Raw genomic sequence first — 21539 nt, forward strand, 5'->3', positions numbered from 1 at the left:
ATGAGGCTGCAGTCTAAAAACACTTCCAGCCCTTAAAGGATTGTAGAGCTTTATGCAAACACTATTTTATGAACCTATACATCATCCTCAAATTCAAAATGCTTGGCTATATACATAGTTATTTATAATTCTATGTTTATTTGCAAGTGCAAATAGCAGCAGAGCTGCTAGCTGTAGCACTTAAGTTGCAATCTGGTGCACTTCAGACATTGATGTTAAAATATTTCCTACCAAAGTAATTATGTAAACAAAATTAATGGTATGTATGTTGTGGCAGCCCTGCTGGTTTATTTATTGTTTTGAGCTGTTGCAGGAATGAATCCCTTGGTTAGAGTGCAGCAGGCAAATTAATTAAGAACACCTGAGTTGGACCTTCATCCCTATATAAAGGCCTGGTTGCTGTCCAGCAAAGGGGGGAGAATGGGTTTGTCTCTCCCCTCTCTGTGCCATGCTGGTTCCCTAGAGTCGGTTGGTTGGTTTTGATTTGGTTAGCTTAATTTAACACCCAAAAAGTATGTTTAATAGTTTCATCCATTTACATTAACATAACTGATTGTTACTCACTTCATACGTCTGACTATTGGTTTGTTATATTTTTCAAAATAAAATAAAGATTTGAATATTTTCAAATAGATCTTTCCTTTTTTTTTCATTTTCACAATTTATGAGTCTGGTTGTGACAATGTAAAGGTTTGGAAAATAGCTCTCATTTAAAAGGTGTGTATAGCCTTTTCCAAAACCTTTAAAATATATCACTTCAAAAGATGTGACCTATTATGTACATCAAATTTTGATGTACATAATATACAGGAAGACATATGCATTGATGTCAAAAAGACCAATTTCACATCAACATTCCATCTTCTTTTTGGTGATTTGCTCAAATTCTCCACAAAAGATTTTGACAGACATGTTTCATTGGATGGCTAACTTAGGTCTCATTATTTGTGAAATCAATGTGTTTCTATGACTTTTTAGTTACCAGAAAACATGCTTTTGAATAAGTTGCAGTGACAATGCATTGTTGTCACTAGGGTGACTGACAGATACAAGTGTCTCACAGATGAAAAAAGAAACAAAAACATAAAAAACATGAAAAAGATCTGAAAAAACTGACAACATCAAAGTTTGTCAAACGTGATAGGTGTGTGGGTAGAGACACGTGTGTTATTAATGTGTTTTTGATATGCTTTTGTATATTTGTGAAAGTTGAGTTCTTTTATGTCTTTGTGTCTGCGTTCTTAATTAGAACTTAGGGGAGGTTTACAAAATTAAAGTCACCTTCAAGTGGTTACAAATACTGTGAGAGAATAAAAGCACAATCTGTGCTTTTATGTGCAGGTTTATTTACCAGCCTTAAAAAAATAAGAAAAATAAATCTACTTCTCTAAGATATCACTTAGAAGTACTTACTGTATAATCCATATCTTTCTTCTACCATGAAAGGTAACATTTTTAAAACCCTAGTCATTAGAGAAAAGTACTATAATTTAGAAAAAGTCTCTTCAATCATGCATTTCCACTAGGACCATTTTGTCATTGTCTGTCATCTTTCAAGTCATAAAATGAGACATTGTTGTGACAGTTAAAAAGCACCATACCTGGAATGGGCCCAACAGTCAATTTTACCATTTTTCACACACAGACGTTTCTGCTAAAACATGTCCAAAAACACAATATTAAAATCTCACCTTTTTGTCATGAGACGTGTGTTTTTACTACCCTGCTGCAGGTTTGCCATTGTTATTTGACTCTTGCTAATCTGCCACTCAGTCATGTCCAACAGTGGGTGCACTGCCCACTCTAACCCACTCTCACATCAAAACCTGTAATTGCAAAATTGGTTCATAGTAAAATGTCTATTAGTTTCACAATTAAGTCCATTCACTCATCCATCTTTTATAACAGCTTGATCCTGTGCAGGGTTGCAGGGTGTTAGTGTCTCTCACCAGCAGTCATTGGGCAAAAGGCAGGGAACAACCTGGACAAGTCACCAATCTGTCACAAGGCCACATAGTGACAAACTATCCAGACACACGTACTATACCAAGGGCCAGTTAAGAGTTGCCTTTTAACCGTGGAGTAGTCAGATAAAAAAAGGAAATGGTGCAAACTCCACACAGAAAGGGTCCACACTACTTTTAAACCTGTGACCTTCTTGCTCTGAGACAACAGTGCTAACCAACTGTATCGATGTGTAGCCCTTAATTAGTTGCCTTCCCAAAAATAATCCAAGCTTTCTTTCTTTCATGTTTGTTTTGTCATTGACCTCCATGGCCTTAAGTATTATTGAGGTGAGAGTTAAAGGGCCCACAGAGAGCATGCTAAGTTGTTTAATGTTATGCACTGCATTCAAATAATTAGAGAAATAAAATATTATGCATTAATTTAATATTTGTTAAACTTAAATTTAGAGTGTCAAATCTTTCTTTTTTCTTTTAAATGCTTTATTACCTTATTTTCCTATTGTTTGACCAAACTAACAGTTTGTAATGGATTTGTTGACAGAGCATGATGCTTCATGCACAAAAAAAAAGTTTGAACACAAGAGGCAAGACATGAGGGACCCCAGACAATGCATGAGAGCGACAACAGCCCAGTGAGTAAGTAGAGGAGATGACCAGTATTTAAAGGCAGAAGGTAATTAGGGGAAGTGGGAACAGGTGAGCGATTACAAAACTTGGGGCAGGTGTAGATGGGCGTGGCAGACAAACAGCTGATTGGCTGAGGACGAGTGAATGATGACAGGATTACAAAGACGCAAGGAGCAAAAACAAAACTAAATAAGAAGACAACCAAATGACAAAATAAAAGAAACAATAAACCCAAACCAGAAACACATAAAAAAAACATAACCCTAAATACAAAAAGAAACACAAAGAAAACCCATATCTTGAATATTACAGAAAGATTACATCATTGTTTTCTATTGTAATTTCAATCTGGAGAGACTCACACAGAAAAGATACAGCAGTTAAAAAGTTTTATTTGACTTGAAGTTCTTTGGCGCTCGGACCCCGGTGGAAAAATGCGCACTGAGGATCGCCGAGCTTTGATGAACAGCTCGAGGCGAGGATCAGGGCAGTCTCTCCCCCACTGGGGCCCAGACACTGGTGGTGGAGTGGAGACCAGGAAGGAGGGAAACCCAGTGGAGCATGGAGGAGCCTGGATGGTGAGGGTGGAGATGGGGAGGAGGCGGGTTGAAGCGCAGCTGAGAAGCAGGTGGATCTGTGTACGATTAGCCTTTTAAAGCAGTTCCTGAGTGGTGATTGGCTAAGGCAGAGCGGGGACCTGGCACTGATTTGCTGAGGTGGAGATGAGGCAATTGGATGACGCAGGTAAGCTGGAGGGAGTCTCCTAGCCTTTTCATCTAGGCTTCATTTGTCAATACATATAACTCTACTTGTTCCTCATCACTGCATAAAGTGGGTCAAGTCTCATTGAGATTACATTACATATTTACATTATTAGTCCAATGGACTTTCAACATGACTGCCCACATTGAAAGTGTAAGCTAAGCATTCTTTTGGTATGATAAGCTTTGTATGGTCAAAAAACAAAAGCTAAGCTATGCATCAGGGTGCTGCAGGAGAAATAAGATGCTCTAAAACATTCTAACACAGTGAAAAAACTAGACAGATGAAAGCATGAAAGTGAAGTAGCTTCGATGGTAAAGAACTTTAACTCATAAGTAAATATTTCACATTTTTGAGTGCCATCAAAATTTGATCAACTACTTCATGTGTTATACTGTAATGTTTCAACTTCTGCAGATGAGTGGCAGTTTTTTTGGTGCGGCATCAACCTTAAAATTAAAGACAAAGGGTAGCTTAGACTTGTGTCCTTGCACTTTACGCTGAATATCTTACAATTTCCTTAAATGAGTCAACAAAATTTTTATACACTTTAAATGGAGAAATATGCAAAGCCCTTCAAATTTTTTATTAGCGTAAACTACTCAAAGAAATTAGTGCTTCATAATTTTGTAGAAAATATTCACATTTATGAGTTGCATGAAATCTCAGTATACATGCCTAAAAAGCATGTATTACAATTCTTTGTTATCTGGTTTTAGCAGAGAATATGTTGTAATGAACATCAGGCTCCATAACAGTGATATAAAATTTTATGACCTGAATCTGTTCATGCCAGCCAACTTACACAAGCATGTAGCAGTCACTTAGTCATAATTTTACACAAATTGTCAATATTGCCCATGGAAGGCAATTATTTTTTTTTTAAGAAACAGGTCTTAAGTGGACCCATTGTTGAATTATCTCAATACATACAGTACATGCACATTCAGATACATAGACACAATGCTTGATGAGCTTTTAAACTGAAGTAATGTACAGTTTCCATATATATATATATATATATATATATATATATATATATATGTGAATATGACTTACTGGACTAATTTTTAAACATCTGGACAATTTAAATTAATTTCATTAGGAGAAAAAACAAGCAAACGAAAATGAAAAACAACAAGCAAAACAGGGATCTTGACAAATCATTAACAAAATTATTTATAGAATCATACAAGCAAAATAATAATAAAGAGCACACAACAGCAAAAGAAAAACGTCTTAATGTTCAATGTCATCAAAGATCTGTCCACTCTTACTCATTTTCTGTGCCTGTTTGACCTTTTCAGGGCCATGGAAGGGCTGGACTCTATCCCAGCAGTTACACGCACACAAGCACATCCAGTGGCATGCGACATGCCAGCAGTTCAATATATTGCTCTTATATTTGGTTAAAACCTACAATTTAAATCAGAGATTGTCCTTTTCTAAGGCTAACCACTGTACTATCCCCTAAGATAGCTCCAATATAACCATTTCATTCTCCTGACAGTTTTGATTTTCTTACATATGTATGGATGATAAGGCCCCCTTAACACTCAACACTGACCTATCAGAAAATGGCTGGATTGCAGCAATTTTGGAAAACCTCCTTCAGTGTGATGGCAACTATAGCACTGCTACAATCTTAGTGCCCTCACGTCCCTCAGAAGCTCTCCTGCAATTTCACTATAAATCAACAGCATGTTTATGATAATACAACATACACCCACAATCAACTATGCTCTTGGTCCAGCCCTAGCACAACTCTGAAACTGTGTTGTGCTCTGTGGGGGCTCGTCCTTGGCATCTTTGGGGTCCCCGGTGTTCCCTTGGCCTCGATCAGCTGGATTGGTGTGGGCAGGCGGGTCGGGAGGGGGACAGTTGTAGAGCTGGCCCCAGGGGGATTTGTGCCTGTACCTTCATGTCCATCCCCTTCCACCCAGTATATGAAACACAACTCATCGGTAGGGTCTTAATGTGTTGGGCAGAGAGCCCTGCAGGCATGGGGGGAGAACCACGTAGTGTCCCCACCTTGCCATGTTTGGTTCCGCCCTTCACCTCTGTTTTATTGCATTAGAGACACTTAGGGTTTCGGGGTTGGGAAGGGTCCTGCTGTCTGCAAGCAGTGGGGCCCCGCTGACCCCATTTCAATGCACCTTAGACTTACACAGCTGCACCCATAGCAAGATTTCACACTACCACAGACATGCATGCAACACCACAGGGGAGAGCATCGGCTGGGCTTGGGGGGCATGGTTTCCCCTTCTTTCTCCCGTCCTGGTGCCTGTACTGGTTCAGTGGGGGCTGGGGTTTTGGGGATGGCTGGAGGTCCCTAACGGCGTCATTGTGGGGCTGCCTGCAGGTTGCTGCCCCCTTGGTGTGGGGTTATCCGTGTAGGTGCCACATCCCAGAGCGGTGGGCTCCCACCAGGTGGTCTATGGCTCCTGGGGTTTGGCTGGGCTTGTGCTGGCCTGCGCTCTATATGGTATGCTTAATATGCCACAACAGGACAAAAAAAAAAAAGACCATGCCACGCTAGCACAATGCTGCCATCACAGGCAGGATGTCTGTTGTTAGTTGTTTTCATGACCTTGCCATGATTGTGGTCATAGACTAGGCAGGAGGTCAGCTGTGCTTCAAATTCTAACTAATTCTAACTAAGCCACACAGGTGTGTACCGGCCTCAGGTCATGGACATGTTGCCACCATGTGCTCCACCCAGAATCTCAATGCACTTCCGCCAAAATGATAAACTGAACATGACCTCACAAGAAAAGTTTTGCATAAGCCTAAAACCCTCCATGACCTATTACGTACCATGGGGAGCCCCCTGCATTCTCAATATACACCTGAATAAGTCACCAGGACCCTGCAAAGACCATCCATGTTTTGGGTAATTTTTGTATTCTAGCTCGGTCATCATCCAGTGTTAAAGGGCTCCAAGTAATTTTAAAGTAAACAAAAATGGCCTCATGTTCACCCACTAGCCATAATAACAAACTGAGCAATGTCAGTGTTAATGGGGAGTTAAAGTGGAGTGAAGTTGCAAGGTTACTTATGAGTCAGCGCAAATTGAGAAAGATTTCTGTGCTGGATAGAGCACTGAGGGGAAAAATGCATTTCTTTCAACAGATTGTGGATTAAGCACCAAAGGATGGCCACACGCGCACAAATTCACAAATCTCATCAAAGGGCACAACGGCACACCCACACATTTACACACAAACACCCCTTGCACATTAAATCAGAAACAGGGCATGCACAGAACAAAGATTTGCCAATTGGCCAGACCATCCATGCAGAAAAGGATTTAAATATCACTGAAAATGGGGCCACACTGATTGCATCACTTCCGATTCAGCAGAGCTACTCAAAGGCCTCTGGTGGCTAAGTAATTCAATACTCTAGACAGTATGCATAATGTCACAAATAACCCCGCATGCATGATCACCTTGCAAACTTAAATTAAATTCAGTCTGTAGTGTTTTCAAGGATAGATGGAGTTACACTACATACTTCCTGCCCTTGAGTGTTGGGTTGCATCAGGGTCATTTACAAATTAAATATAAAAAATGTCAAACATATTGTCTTTAACTCCTGAATTATATTTTTGTTTCATAGCTTGCCTCAACTGAATATTAGAAAATACATGTGATGGCTCCTCCCCATAGCCATCAGTTGAAAAAAAACAAGGACAAGAAAAAAGAGAGTCAATAAACAAATGAATAATATCTGCTCATTACATACACAGAGGGCGGTGAAATCTATGTTTATACTGTTTATTTTGGGTTTGCCTCTACCTTTTTTCATCTTTAGCTGCAGCACCTCATTAGAAATATGGGACTAAAGTATCTACCTCTTGCTTCACTGTAGATTACAATCATCCCTGGTAAATGACACATACATGATTCACTCACACACTTCACACACTCCTGTGGGCTAATGAATGTTTGTGGTGGAGACATGTTATGTTTTTGGTTCAAGTGGAAAAATGAGGCAAATGCTGACAGTCATGATGCATGGTGGAATTAGGGAAGCTAAAACAGGAAAGTGTTTTATTTAGTTTGTGGGTAAATGTTGCCATGACAACATGCATTGCCCGACTGACATTTGTAAAGTGTGTTCAGGGATTGCTCTTCTTACTTTTTAATTAACATTATTGCATAGGTATGCACAGATGAATAGTAAATACCAATTGTGTTTATGTTGCTGTTACACTATAATAAATTTTAAACAAGTTTATTAACTTTGATTATTTAGATCATTTAGTTTAGATAGCCTAGACAAACTTTTTTATGTCTATGTAAATGTTTTACATGGGGGGACAACAACTTTTAATACTTTCCACAAAATTTGAAAAAAAAAAAAATACAGAATTTTTTTCCACATTCCTCAAAAAGGGCTGATTACCATCACAGAACAATACTTCCTGTGATGGTGAATTCAGAGTCATCACAGAGAGTAGATAGGGAAGAAAGAGAAAGAAGTTAGAACATGAGAGAGGAAAGATAAGAGATGGTGAGCTGTGACATGTTGAGGGAGTGGGTCAGGAAGAATACAGAATGGTGGATTGGAGTCAGAAACTGTACTGAGTAGTGGGGATAGAAGGGGGGGCACAGACGAGAGGGGGATGTCCTCTTGCTAGAATGGATCTGATTGAGGTCAGTTTTCCTACCAGATAAGACACCACTTTAATCACCCTCTGTCGGACTCATCACCATGGAAGGGCTGGCCTCATCAAGAAGAAAAAAGACACGGTGCGTACAGACAGATAGAAAGGGAGAGGGGGAGAAAAGATTGACTAGAAAGGAACATAAAAATGTGTGAGAGCTCTGCTGAATAATAGAGTAGAGGAAGTAGACCCCACATGTGAGAAGAAAAAAAGAAAAAAGTAAGAAAGAAGTGCTGCATTAAATAAAAGTTGAACTTTACCAAAGGAACTAAGTACTGCAATGAGTTTGTAATTCTAAGGGGGAAAAAAATCAGTTTAAACAGTTGGAGTTTCATTCCTGCGCAAACCAGATGAAACTGAAAGAACAAAAACTAGTGAGTAGGAGTATGAACATACAAAGGCTAGACTTAACCTGGTTTCTGCTGTTTTATTGATCTAATGATGTTGGATGAAACAAATCAACAACAAAATTTGCCTAAAAATTTTATGACAACCTAGTTACCAGATAACATGCCTGTTTAAGTTTCCTAAAAAACAAACAAGCTAATCTGTAGTTTCAGTTTCTTTTAAGTCATGTGAAAATTTACACTTAATGAAAATAATTTAAGCACCGAGAAAGAAAGGGATATGTACTTCCTCCAAGGAGGTTATGTTTTCGGTAGCATTGATTTGTTTGTTTGTTTGTCCATTAATCCATCATCTGTTAGCAAGATTACCTAAAAACAGATTGTAATGAAATGTTCAGGAAATGTTGAAGTTGTCACAACAAACAAGTCATTAAATTTCGGTTATGACAAAGGTCAAGGTCAAAGGTCAAGGTCACAGGTGACCCAATGCTCTAACTTTACAACCATGCAACGTAGGAATGTCTACGTAGGAACTGCATAGATGGACACCTCATGGGTCAAGAATGATCGATATTGAATTCAAAGCCCCTGGGTCAAAGGTCAAGATAACATATATCTCCTCTGGTAAAACCCTGTCTATTCTAGTTTGTACATAGCTTGGTACAGATGCACATCACTGATTGCTTTGTAAATTATTCAATTTGCAAGGAGATAGAATATCACTTGCTTTACAAGTGGAGCAATAGTGTTATCAGTCAGTTGCTGAAATACCTCAGAGGGCTTCAGAATTGTGAGTAAAGGTTACCAGACACAACGGAGGCCTCATGGATGCATTAGACAGCATGTCCAACATTTGATGGAGTTTCTTAGGGATCATATTGCGGGTTTGCATATGGTTGGGTGATTGTATCATGCAAATGTAGAAATCAAAGTGTACCGGAGTGCAACTACACCTGTTGTTATGACTTTGGTTACCTAAAACAGACCACATCAATAGAGGATGACCATATTGTATGGCAAGCACTACAGAACCCTAATGACATCTGTGTCAGCCATCCAGGCACAAGTATTGGGCACTTTATGACAAACCCTGACATCCCACATGATGGCTCAGTAACTCTTGCCTGGCATCAGCCAGACTAAGGGTTCACCATTACATGAACTGTCATTAACACCAGAGCAGAGACTTCTGTGTTTGGAGTGGTGCTATAACTGAGAGCAACACCCTGAAAGAGGTTCTACATAAAATTTTCCTATGTTTAACCTAAATAGGCCATGAACCAAAGTCTTGCACAAGATGAGGACCATAGTGTTGCCTCCGAGGGATTCACTGACAACCTCTTTGCATAATATTAATCAATGCACTAACATTAACAATGCACATCAATTGACACTATGAGGGCACCCCTTCATTTGGCACTTATGGTGACAAAAGCATGTAACATAAATAGCTGATAGATAATAGAAAACAAAATAATGTTCTGATTTATCATAAAGTAGCTCTGAAATTGAAAATTGTTGTAAAATAAAGGCTTCTGTTTCAGAGCACTTTCTTAGTGAGATTCCAGCAGGAAGCCCATCCCACCACACTGCCTGTGCTGTTCTGCCAGAGATAAACAGAATGTGTACATGCATCCTTAGGGTTATGAGTATGTATAGATTTATACAAAAAGAGAGAAAAACAACCCATAGGAGCACTATTTGTGTAGACATAGATTTGTGAGAAACGTTTCATTTTTGAGTGAGTACATGATGATGTGAAAGCCATGGAACACATTCTCCACATTCAGCAAGAACTCATTTAGCTGAGATAGGTCCATTGTAACCCTGAACAGAACAAAGCAAGGTAAAGTAGTGATGACAGAAGAGGTCACTACAGCTACTAATGCTATCATTGTTCAGTTTAGAAAAAAATATAAGAGTTTATGTATCAGCTTTTTGTAGTTGAAAATCCTCGGTGTTCAGTAGGAATAACTCATCAAAGGCACTTGACCATCAGTCAAATGTACCAACGTAAAAAGGAGTTTACACCCATATATATATATATATGTGCATTACTAGTAGAGAGGATAAGGATACATGTCAATGTCTGTGGGTATATATATATATAAGGATACATGTCAATGTCTGTGGGTATATATATATATATATATACCCACAGACATTGACATGTATCCTTATATATATATATACCCACAGACATTGACATGTATCCTTATCCTCTCTACTAGTAATGCACAGTAGAACGATTAACCTAACTCGTCAATGCAGTATGCTCTCTAGGAACAAAGCTCATTGCTGGTTGACTGCAGAGGGGTATTGTTCACTCTCTGTGGTGATACTTTGTGCCTTTCTGCTCCTCCAAACAGCAAAGAATCACAGTAGGCCTCTTAGCATACTTATGTCAATGCTAGCAAACAAGTAGTAGCTACTCCTGAAGGTTTTACTAGTTCTTGATTTTTTTTTTCCATAAGGCACCTTCTAGTCTTGTTTAGTTGAACCTCCGAAAGCCCTCTGTTGTTTACCACTACTGGATCCCAGAGCCAGGCACATTGAACGCTATCTTACAAACCTTTCATGTATCTAATTTAAATTATCACAATGACACCACAATACCATCAACAAGTAGAGGACTTACTAAAAATATGGTGTATTACTCCATAAATGATTGTAGTTAACTGAGGACCTCCTAATATTAATTCAATAAAGAAATCAATTAATGACAAGAAAAAAAGTAATCTAACATATTATCTGAAGCATGGTTGATATGTTTGACTTTGATTTTAACCACTTACCCTTCCATGACTTCCAAAAAATGAACAGCTATTGAGTCTAATAAATTATTTGCATTTGATTGCTCCAAACCAGCAGCTTTTAAACCAAGTCTGCATTGCTATTTTCCTAATGATAATATTCTACCTTGAAACATGTCTTGTTAAATTATTGGTTTCTGAGGAAATCTGTATGTCGCTTTTGAAAGATAAAAAGTTTAATTATAGTCGAAACAGTCAAGAAACCATTTAATTACAGTTTCTTTTAAATATATTTGCGGGGAGTTTCTTTGGTTTTGTCTTGTTTTCCTGGCTGGTCTCCAAGGCATAAATGAAATTCATAGAAAATAGACAGCATTTATTGTTGTCCTTTTTTTTCTGCCATACATATGACATTTCTTATAGATTGTGCATTAAAAAAAAAAAATTCAGAGCCTAAATTATCTTTGCTCTTTTCTATGAGTAACAAGTAATCTCCAACAGAGGCTTGTCATTCACCAATAATGGCCATAAAAACATTTAATATGTGTGTCGGGTGAGTGTGCTCTTGCATCTAGTCGTCCGTATCTTTGTGTGCCTCTCATGTGTGACCGTGGTTTAATGTTGGGGGCTGCTGTCATCACAGCACCACAGATATATATTGCTTTTGGAGAAATCTTGGGAGCCAACACATAAAGGGAGAGCAGCTTCACTGAAGGATTACTTAGCACAGCAGGAGCCTGCCTTCAAATGTGTTAGCATAATGCTGGAGACAGCTGGGGATAGAGAAAGGAGCCAGAAAGAGAAGACAAATAGAACAAGAGATGGTTTCAGGGAGAAGCAATGGGAAATTAGAAGAGACCTTTATTGATTCTAAAGAAATCCAAACTGTCATATTATAAAATAAAAAGCCCATAGGATGTATCATTTTTAGATGTAAACTTGTCCATACAGGAGTTAGATTATGCCTCATGCTGTAGTAAAAATAAAGCAAAGACATTTGGGTGACAATCTCCATGTGCCTCTATAAGGACTATGTGTTTGATTCTCTCACAGCAACTGTTAAATAAAAGCAAAATAATAAGCTATATTTGTTATCTCATATTTCTCATTCACCTTGTTCATTATACAAAATTTATATTTCCCAGTTGCATCTATGATCATAATTAGAAAGTGTTTTAATTAAACAACAAAATGTGCTTTTAAGTTATTGTTAGATAAATCATGTCACTGCCTTATTTTACAACTCCTTGCTTGGGTACTAACTTTTTTTTTAGCTTAAAAAAATGATTGTGCCTCAAAAATAATAGTGCAAAACTTTACAGTTAAAGTCATTTCATTACTTGAAGGAATGCAACATGATTTCACCTTTCATACCGGAGTTTTGAACTAAATTACATCGAGAATTGACAGAGTTGTAACCACTGAGGTCCCAGCTACTACCACATCAAATTTTAGCTCAATATCTGTAAAATTTATTGAGTTATAGCAATTTTTGGTGATTTTAAGGTCAGTAGGCTCTTGCAGCATCTTGAATAAGATTATTTCCTAAAGTTTATCAGTTGCAGATGTGCATTCAATGATTACTTTCTGAAGGTTTCAAAATCAGAGATTTTTGGGGAACAGACAAACACATGCATGCACACAAAGACATGGACACAAACAACATCACTCGCCTTTTGCCTATCAGGCTGCTGAACATCAAATAAAGGGATATTACAAATCTCTTAAAACATGGGTACAAACAATTATTATCTTACCTGTTCTAGATAGCTCTTTGAATAACCTGAGTTTAGAGAGACAGGATTTAACCCTCTCATGACCTTCAAGTCAAATAGACCCAAAGTTACTAGGGCTTCTCTTCCTCGAAGGCTTCAGCAGGGTTAATTTTCACTGTATTGATGAGTAAAAGCCAAAATTAAAGTGGATTGGTGGTGGTCTTAAAACAACTCCAATTTAAAAAAAAATCATAACTATTCATGCACACACTCTTTCATAAATCTTTACTCTACCATCAGTTTCACATTACACGGTTATTCCAGTGTAAATAATGTAACATTCTTCCTGGGAGTGCTCCAGGCTACTGTAGTAATACCACAGCTAGTAGCTTCTGCCCCTCTTAGTTATTGTACAGAGTCATACATTTCTTTTAAAAACAACTGTGAATAGCTAAAATTAACAGCAAAGTGAAGTTTTGCAAAATGTTGTGCACACAAACCATTATGAAATATTTTAGACTAAAATTGTTTTGAGATTACATCAATGTTTCAGTTTTGACCCAGCTCGAACTAGCCATTAGTTTTCCAATCTAGTCAAAATTACACCTTATTTCCACAAAATAAAGTAATTGAAAGAACTATTAACAGTGATACATAATAATCCATATCTTTTTCACAAAACCATGCTTTAAAAGCCTTGAATTATTGTTTTAATATGTCAATGCAGCATAAAAGAAATGCCAGCTTTTCTTGACCATGGACTGCTGCTATGCTGAAAGTAAGTCACACTGACAAAACATAAAGCTGTACTAAAGTAAAGAGGCAACAATGCTATAAACCTTGAAAAACTACTTTGGACATTTTATTACGACAAACGTGAAGGCTTTTTTGTCTTTCTGATTTGGATTTTGGCCTATCTGTTGTATTTTTGCCATCAAAACTTACTTTTTATTTGTTTATATTCCTGAAGATAATATAACTTCATATTTTTACCATCTGCTCAGCATTTCTACTGTAAATTGGTGCAAATTAAGTGCGAAAATCCTGTGAACTCACATGTTGTAACTGAATGTGTTTAGCTGTACAGCAATAATATGCTGTAAGGTGAGAAGCTGGTGGAGAGTGGTTTTGCATAGGTGTAGATTTATCAACACTTATGAGCATATGTTTCTGCACTTACACTCTAAATTAGGAGAAATTTCAGTCCTATCTGTGCATTTTAATTAGACTAAACCAAATGGTTTACTGGCAGGGGACATTTACCACCAGCTGATCCTATGCATTAAGTAACAGCGATGGTGACATATATGGATTCTCGCTCACCGCCAAACAGGTATAAGGGGACAATAATGTTTTTGGCTGTGATTGTGTGTGTGTATACACATTTGTGTGTCTGTTACCAAAATATCTCAAGAACCCCTGAATGAATTTGAATGAAACTTGCAGAAAATTATCATTTGATGTACATGTACAACTAATCAACTTTTGGTCTGAACCTGATTCAAGATTGTTGCCACAGCCAATAGATACAGATATTGTGCTAAGATCAGACATGGTTGTAGCTGAGATACATTAACAACACATACTTTGAGCATGACAATATCCCATGATGTTGTGCATAATGATATTGTCAAGGTTTGACCAAAATGACTACAACTTTGTCAATTTTGATTTTTGATTTTAGTCTAACAAACAAGGTTATGCGCAATATGCCCTCCTTCAATGAAATACTCATTTATAAATGTGGCAAAACATGAAAACAACAAACATATTATAATGTAACTTTTGTCTGAGTTTATAAGTCTGAGCTCTAAACAGCTACAGCAAATAAAAGAGCACCACATAAATCAGTAGAAGATGCTGTGTGGAGTGGTGATAGTCTAAAGTGGAATTTCCATGCTTTTTTTTGTTTTGTTTTGTTTCTGCACATTTTTTTGGATACAGGAAGAGACTCTGGATAAAGACATCATCAAAGCTCTACACATTTGTTAAGATTTCAATGCTGGTTGAATTGACAATACTTGTCAGAACTGTCATAACAGCAAGAATAATGGAACAGCAAACTTGTAAACACATCTCTTTACACCGCAATCAAACAAACTGCCATTGTTAATAAAGAATTTAGTCAAAAATAATTGGGAGCCATCATCTGATTTCATGCTGTGCAGGCATGGCTCACAACAGCAGGGGAAAGTAAAGATGATTACCTTGCCATGAATTTGGTGGGATTCAAGATTTCGCCTGCTGCTCTTCAGCAGCTCACTGTGGCTCATCCTGCTTCTTACTGTGTAGCTGCTTTATCAAATAAAAAATAAATAAATAAACTCTCTTCAAGAAATATGCACCAGATGATAAATGTACTAATTTTGCAAACAGATAATTTACTTGTTGAAAGCTTTTCTTTGTTTTTTTAGGCTATAAAAGTATGGAACATTTGATCTGTAACCTAATAAGGCTCAGGTCATTGCAGTTTTGCAGTTGCAGTTTTGTAAAGCACTTTGAATACATTTAGTGTAAAAAAAAAAAGATTAAAAAATGTTCTTATCATTACCAAAACTGAAAATAAAAATATTCTAATATTTTATTATGTTGGCTTTTAGGACTGCACAGTATAAAAAAAAAAAAAAAAAATACTGCCCTAAACGCTCACATCCAATTTAGGCCCTGTCCACACAAGTCTCCAAAATTATCTTTTTTTGTTGTTGTTTCCATATTTATGCATTTATTCACAGAAAAACAGAAAACAATCCAAAACAAAGTTCTCTTGAGTTATAGTATTTATGCCAGGCCTGTATGTGGCACTGTAACACTGCTACGAACGTACACAAAACCAGTAAACAAGACGTGGATTAAACACAAAGTTTCTATGCTATGTTCAAAATGTAAATGCCAAAGATCTTTTTTTTTAACCTTTGTTTTAGCTTTGTAGAAATGTAACAGAGTGATGTATGAATGTGTGTGTTTGGGTAAATGAGGGCACATATTCTGTTGTAAAGTAATTTAGGTACCCTGGTTGGATATGAACAATATATATATATATGTAAATCCATATTTTCACTACATTTTTAGTTGAGTCAAACATGAAATTATCATGCAATAGATAATTAATCACAGATTTTAGAATAAAGAGAAAATAAAACATAAAGACCATGGATAAGTAGATTTAATTACACGTCAGTCCCACCCTGTGCTTCGTCTTGGCTGTTCTGCTCGCTAAGTTCAGAAAATCTGCTCTTCGTTGCCTCCTTAAACAAAAACACAAGGATGGTATTTCAAGATTTCTTTTCACTCCAGAACCTGTTTTTAATTAAAAAAAAAAAAACACTGTTTTGGGGCTCCTAAAATGCAAGGCTAAAACAATAAAAACTTGCATATTCACTAAATGCCTCTTTTTGTTTGAACGACTTATTAGATAAGAGTGGCAGAAGTACAAATGAACTCATAGTTTTGTGACCAACATGATGCCAGAAGTAAAAAAGAAGAGTGAAAATGTGGGTGTATGCAATTATTATCATTATTGCAATATTGAACAACAGTATCACACTTGCAAGTATTCCTAAAGTTGCATAGCCCGTTTGGATTTATAAATATTTTGCATTTTCTACTAGAATGAAAACATTTAATTCTGTTTAGAAAAAATTTGCTACTGCCTTACTGATGAAAACCATTGATAGCTTCTTTTTTTTTTTTCTTGAATACATGCCTGTCACAGCAGCTTAAAAAAAAAGTCTGAGTCTCATATATGCACCCCCCATCCCACCCACGCACCAACCACACACACACACACACACAGAAACAGAAACATGCACTTGCTCTGTAAGCCTTTGACTGAGTGCTGTCCAAGGTGCTGAGAGCAAAGCTCTTCTCTTGGTGTTGGCAGTATTACTGAGGCTGCAACTGGCCATAGTGGTGAAGCAGCAACACATGCTCACACACTTATGTGTGTGCAGTGTGTACATTGGAGCCTTTGTACCAGGTAGGTGCCATTTTGGTGAGGAGGGTGATTTCAGGTCTTAGCTACCCCTGAATTCAGCTCTTTTAACCTAATTTCTCCATCAAAGGTTCTCAGACTAGAATGAGAGTGATCTTACCGAAAAGAAGACTTTTCCAACATTTTCACAAAAAGCAGTAAAAGACAGGAATAAAATATATTGTTAGTAATTCATAAAAACAAACAAACAAAAACGAATATTTGCATTACTTTATTTTATTTTGCACTCACCTACACACAACTTTACTTTGCCCTGAAGTCAATAGCAATTTCAGAGTTAAAAAAAAGAAAACATGCAAACTAAATCCAAGCGTCTGGTGCAGAGAGATAAAGACAAGATGTCCTCTGACTTCATGACCCTGCACATATTGTGCCATTCGTATGCCCTCACCAATCACGTCAACCCCACTCCATCAACCTGAATAGGCATCACTCAGATCGTTGACAGCAAAATCAAGATGAATGGCAGACTTAGCCTGTCCGCTCACTTTCCTATGGAAAGCTCAAGCTGGTGGAGGGAACACAGGACATAAAAGATAGACATCTGAATAATGCAACAGACGAGTGGGAGTGGGGGGACGAAACAGCAATAAGGCAAGGAAAAGGCCGATATAAAGATGACTGACAGAGTGAAGAGAAAGGTGAAAACAAAAGAAAAATGAGTAAGTGGCTTATAAAGGGAAAACCATACTGTATGAGCATAACAAAGAGAGGATGGGTGGAATAAACAGGATGTAGACAAAAAAGTGAGCAAAAAAGTAAGAAAATTGAAGACATAAAGGACTAAAAACAACTGATAGGAAAAAAGTAAATAGGTAAAAAGGAAGTTTAGAAGAAAATAAATCAGATCTAGTTTCAGCAACAAGAGTAAAGAATTATTTTGCTTCTCTTCAACTGTTTTCTTATTTCCTCATCCATAGCTGGTTGTCATTCTTGAAGTGTTTTATGTTTTTTGTTGTTTTTCATTTGTGTGAGATTTTTCAGCAGCTACACTATTTTAATACTTTAAGGTGTCTTTGGCCCTTGCTGACTCAGTGCCGCTTTCTCATTTAGCAGTGCATTCCTAATTTTCAGATTTTGTTTGACAGGGATGTTGTCTTAAACAGTTTTCTAAAACTCAGTGAAATTGTGTTTAATTCAACTTTTATGACTGAATCTGACAGGATTAATTAATTATTTTTTAAACAGGTAGGTACATATGGTGGAACTGCACACGCTACTTTTTTGATTTATTTACAAAAACTGTGCACTTTAATAAACAAGAGATCATTTTAAATGTGCCAGAATTAGCCTCTTTTGTTCTTAGGCAGCTGTTACAAGTCATGCTAAAAAATAAATTACAAAATTGTAGTATCAAAATAGCAATTAAAAAATTGTATCCAGATGCTAAAAGGATTAAAATAAGACAACCACCCCCAAGAAAACTGTAAAGTGTCATACATTTTAAAAATCATTACAAATAAAATTCTTACATTAAATAGAAAGGCATACAACAAAAATACATTCATTAAAACCAAGCCAAAATCTGGAAAAACTAAAACTTTTGTTTTTGTCCCCACTTTCCTTGAGCTGAACTCAAAGATCTAAGACTATTTCTATGTACACAGTAGGCCTTTTTCTCTCAAACATAGTTCACAGATTTGTGTAAACCTGTGTTAGTGAGCACAATCCATCCACCTAACAGGTGTGGCACATCAAAATGCTGATTAGACAGCAAGATTATTGCACAGGTGTGCCTTAGGCTGGCCGCAATAAAAGCCCACTCTAAAATGTGCAGTTTATTTTTACTGTATTGGGTGGTCTGGGGGAGAAGTGCTCACTAACACACATTTAAACAAATTTGTGAAAAATATCTGAGAGAGAAAAGGGCTTATTGTGCACATAGAAAAAGTCTTGGATCTTTGAGTTCAGCTCATGAAAAATGAGAGCCATAACAAGTATTGTGTTTCTATTTTTGTTCAGTATAGTTATATAGGTAAAGTGACTTAAGTATGGACAATTCTGAACATTGTTTGACCATTTCTTTAACTGAGATTTAAATAAACTGTAAGCATCCAGTTCTTATGGCACAGCAGCACAGTTGTTAGAGCTGTTATCTCACAGCAAAAAGTTCCCTTGCTAGGTTCATTGGTAACTCTAAATTGTCCCTAGGTGTGAGTGAGAGCGTGAATGATTGTTTGTCTTGTTTATCTCTATGTGGCCCAGTGATGGACTTGCAATCTGCCCAGGCTGTACCCTGCCTCTCGCACAGTGACTGCTGGAGATAGGCACCAGCTGCCTCGTGACCCGAAAAGGAGAAGCAGGTAAAAGAAAATGGATGGATGTCCAGTTCTCTAATAGTCACTACATCTGAGCTCCAGTCCAGAGAAGCCTTTATGGCATGATAGATATTAAAAAAAAATTGCATGTATGTTGCTGCATAATAAAATCTCTATTCCTAATGTATTTGATAAATATGAGTTTCTCCTGCATCATTTTTGCAGCTAACGAAATACTGCAAGTATTTTTTTTTAGTATGTGTGCAGCATGGAAACACACCTGTAATATCACAGCAAAGAGAACAACGTAGAAAATTATAGACACAGGTGAAAATTAACTTTAGCACGAGTTGCTGATGATTGCCATTTTTTACACTATATGATGTTACAATGAAAAAATAAGGTATTATCTTCAACATTCAACAGTGGCAGTTAGCACCAGCACTTTGCAGGCAAAATTAAGTTTTAGCATTTAACTGATTATTAGCATTAGCCATTGACAATGGAGCTCAGCTCTTGTAATCATATTAAAGGCCACATACTCCATAAAATCCATCCATCCAAACATCCATTTTCAAGCCACTTTTCCAGGGTTAGGTAATGGAGGTTGCAGACCAGAGAAAGAAAAGAAAGAAAGATCCACTGATTGTCACACACCTGAGTGTGTGAAATTTGTTCTCCGCATTTGACCCATCACCTGAGGGAGTGGTGAGCGGTAGCAGTGCCGCTGTGATCTAACCCCCCCTAATTCCAACCCTTAATGCTGAGTGTCAAGCAGGGTGGCAATGGGTCCCATTTTTACAGTCTTTGGTATGACCGGGCCCACGACCTCCTAGTTTCAGGGCGGACATTCTACCACTAGGCCACTGAGCTGGTGGCCTAGTGGAGAGGATATATAGGAGAGCATATATAGTCTCTCCAGCAAGTTCTGGGTATCTCTGGGGTCTTTCACTTTCAGAAGGCTGTACACCTAAACACACAAAAACAGATTAGCCCAGTGGGCCTATTATTGCATATAAAAGCCATAATCCATACATTCATCTTTCTCTCCGAAACACCTCCACTTAGGGCAGCAAGTCATCAGTGAAGTCAAGTTGCATTCATTTAACGTAGACCAAACAGAGCAGTTTGAATTATTTTATGTTTCTAGTCATTTAATGACATTTTTTGCATGTTTAAAATGTGAAAAATCAAGAAATTTACCAGAAAACTACCACCCGGTGTAAAATTATTCAGGTAGGCTTAGAAGCTTATATATCACATTACCCAGTCAGCAAAACTAAACCGGTAACAGCTGGCATCTGGGCCACCTGAATCAAGCAGTTATTGAACTAATGAGGCATACAACCTGTCAGAAAATTGAAGGACACTGAGAATCATCAATTTACAGGTGTAAATGCCAATGAAAAATACGGAGCTTTTAATAAAAATACAAAATGTTACTGACATGCATTGTACAGTTTTGTTTTGTGGTTTGTTTTGTTTTTTCCTGCTGTACTTATTTCAGTATTAGAGCTTTGTACCAGGTCCCGCATTGAGCTCATAATGTTTTGTGCAACCGAAAGGCGAGTGATAATTTCATTGCCTGTGTGTGTGCATGTTTGTTCTAAAAACTGAATAACCTTTGGAGTGAACCAAGAAATGGTGGGTCTTAAATTTTATGGCCAGTTTCACATAATCTGTCAATAATTGCATGTCATTTTATTTATTTATTTATTTGTCCTAAAATATGATACAAGAAAGATTAGAAAAAAAAAAANGTGTAGATAGAATGGCGGGGCATCCCCTCTGACTCCTTGTTAGTATTATTTATATATTTGTTTGCCTGAAAGAACGGTGCATTCATTTCTCTTCTCAGGCAATTACTTTTAATTGGATAACCTTTTCGCTTGCTGAAAAGAACTATTTTTAACTTTGAAAGCGCAAGGTGTTAAAGAGTCCCATTTTCCCTCAGGAGATGCTCACTGCATAGATGGCTGTACAGTTAATATGGAAAGGAGAGGCAAGAAGTGGGAGGCAAACGAGGAGATGCACAAACATCAAACACATGGAAATTCCTTGTTTAAGGGGATTTCGTACATAAAAAGAGAGATGTTCAAAGTTTTTGAAAGAGACAGATAAATAACACTAACTCTGAATACATATTAAATAATTTCACCTGGATGAATAAACCTAAATAAATCACATCTCAAAAAAAACATGTTGACAGTGCATTATCAGCCAGTGTAGTCTCTGAGATCATTCTTCTACCAGAACTTCTATTCTCAAGTCACTCCTGGACTTTTCTGGGATAAATACTGTATGACTACCTGCTTGTGAGTCTGTAATCGAACAGACTGTCTAAGATCTCAGATGATGGCTTCAGAATATTAACTGTATTTAAACACTTTTGAGACATTATGAAATGTCAGGTGGTGTTAAATTACACATAATTATATCTAATCAGT

Source organism: Kryptolebias marmoratus, linkage group LG2 (genome assembly GCF_001649575.2).
Source record: "Kryptolebias marmoratus isolate JLee-2015 linkage group LG2, ASM164957v2, whole genome shotgun sequence".
NCBI classification, from domain to species: Eukaryota; Metazoa; Chordata; class Actinopteri; order Cyprinodontiformes; family Rivulidae; genus Kryptolebias; species Kryptolebias marmoratus.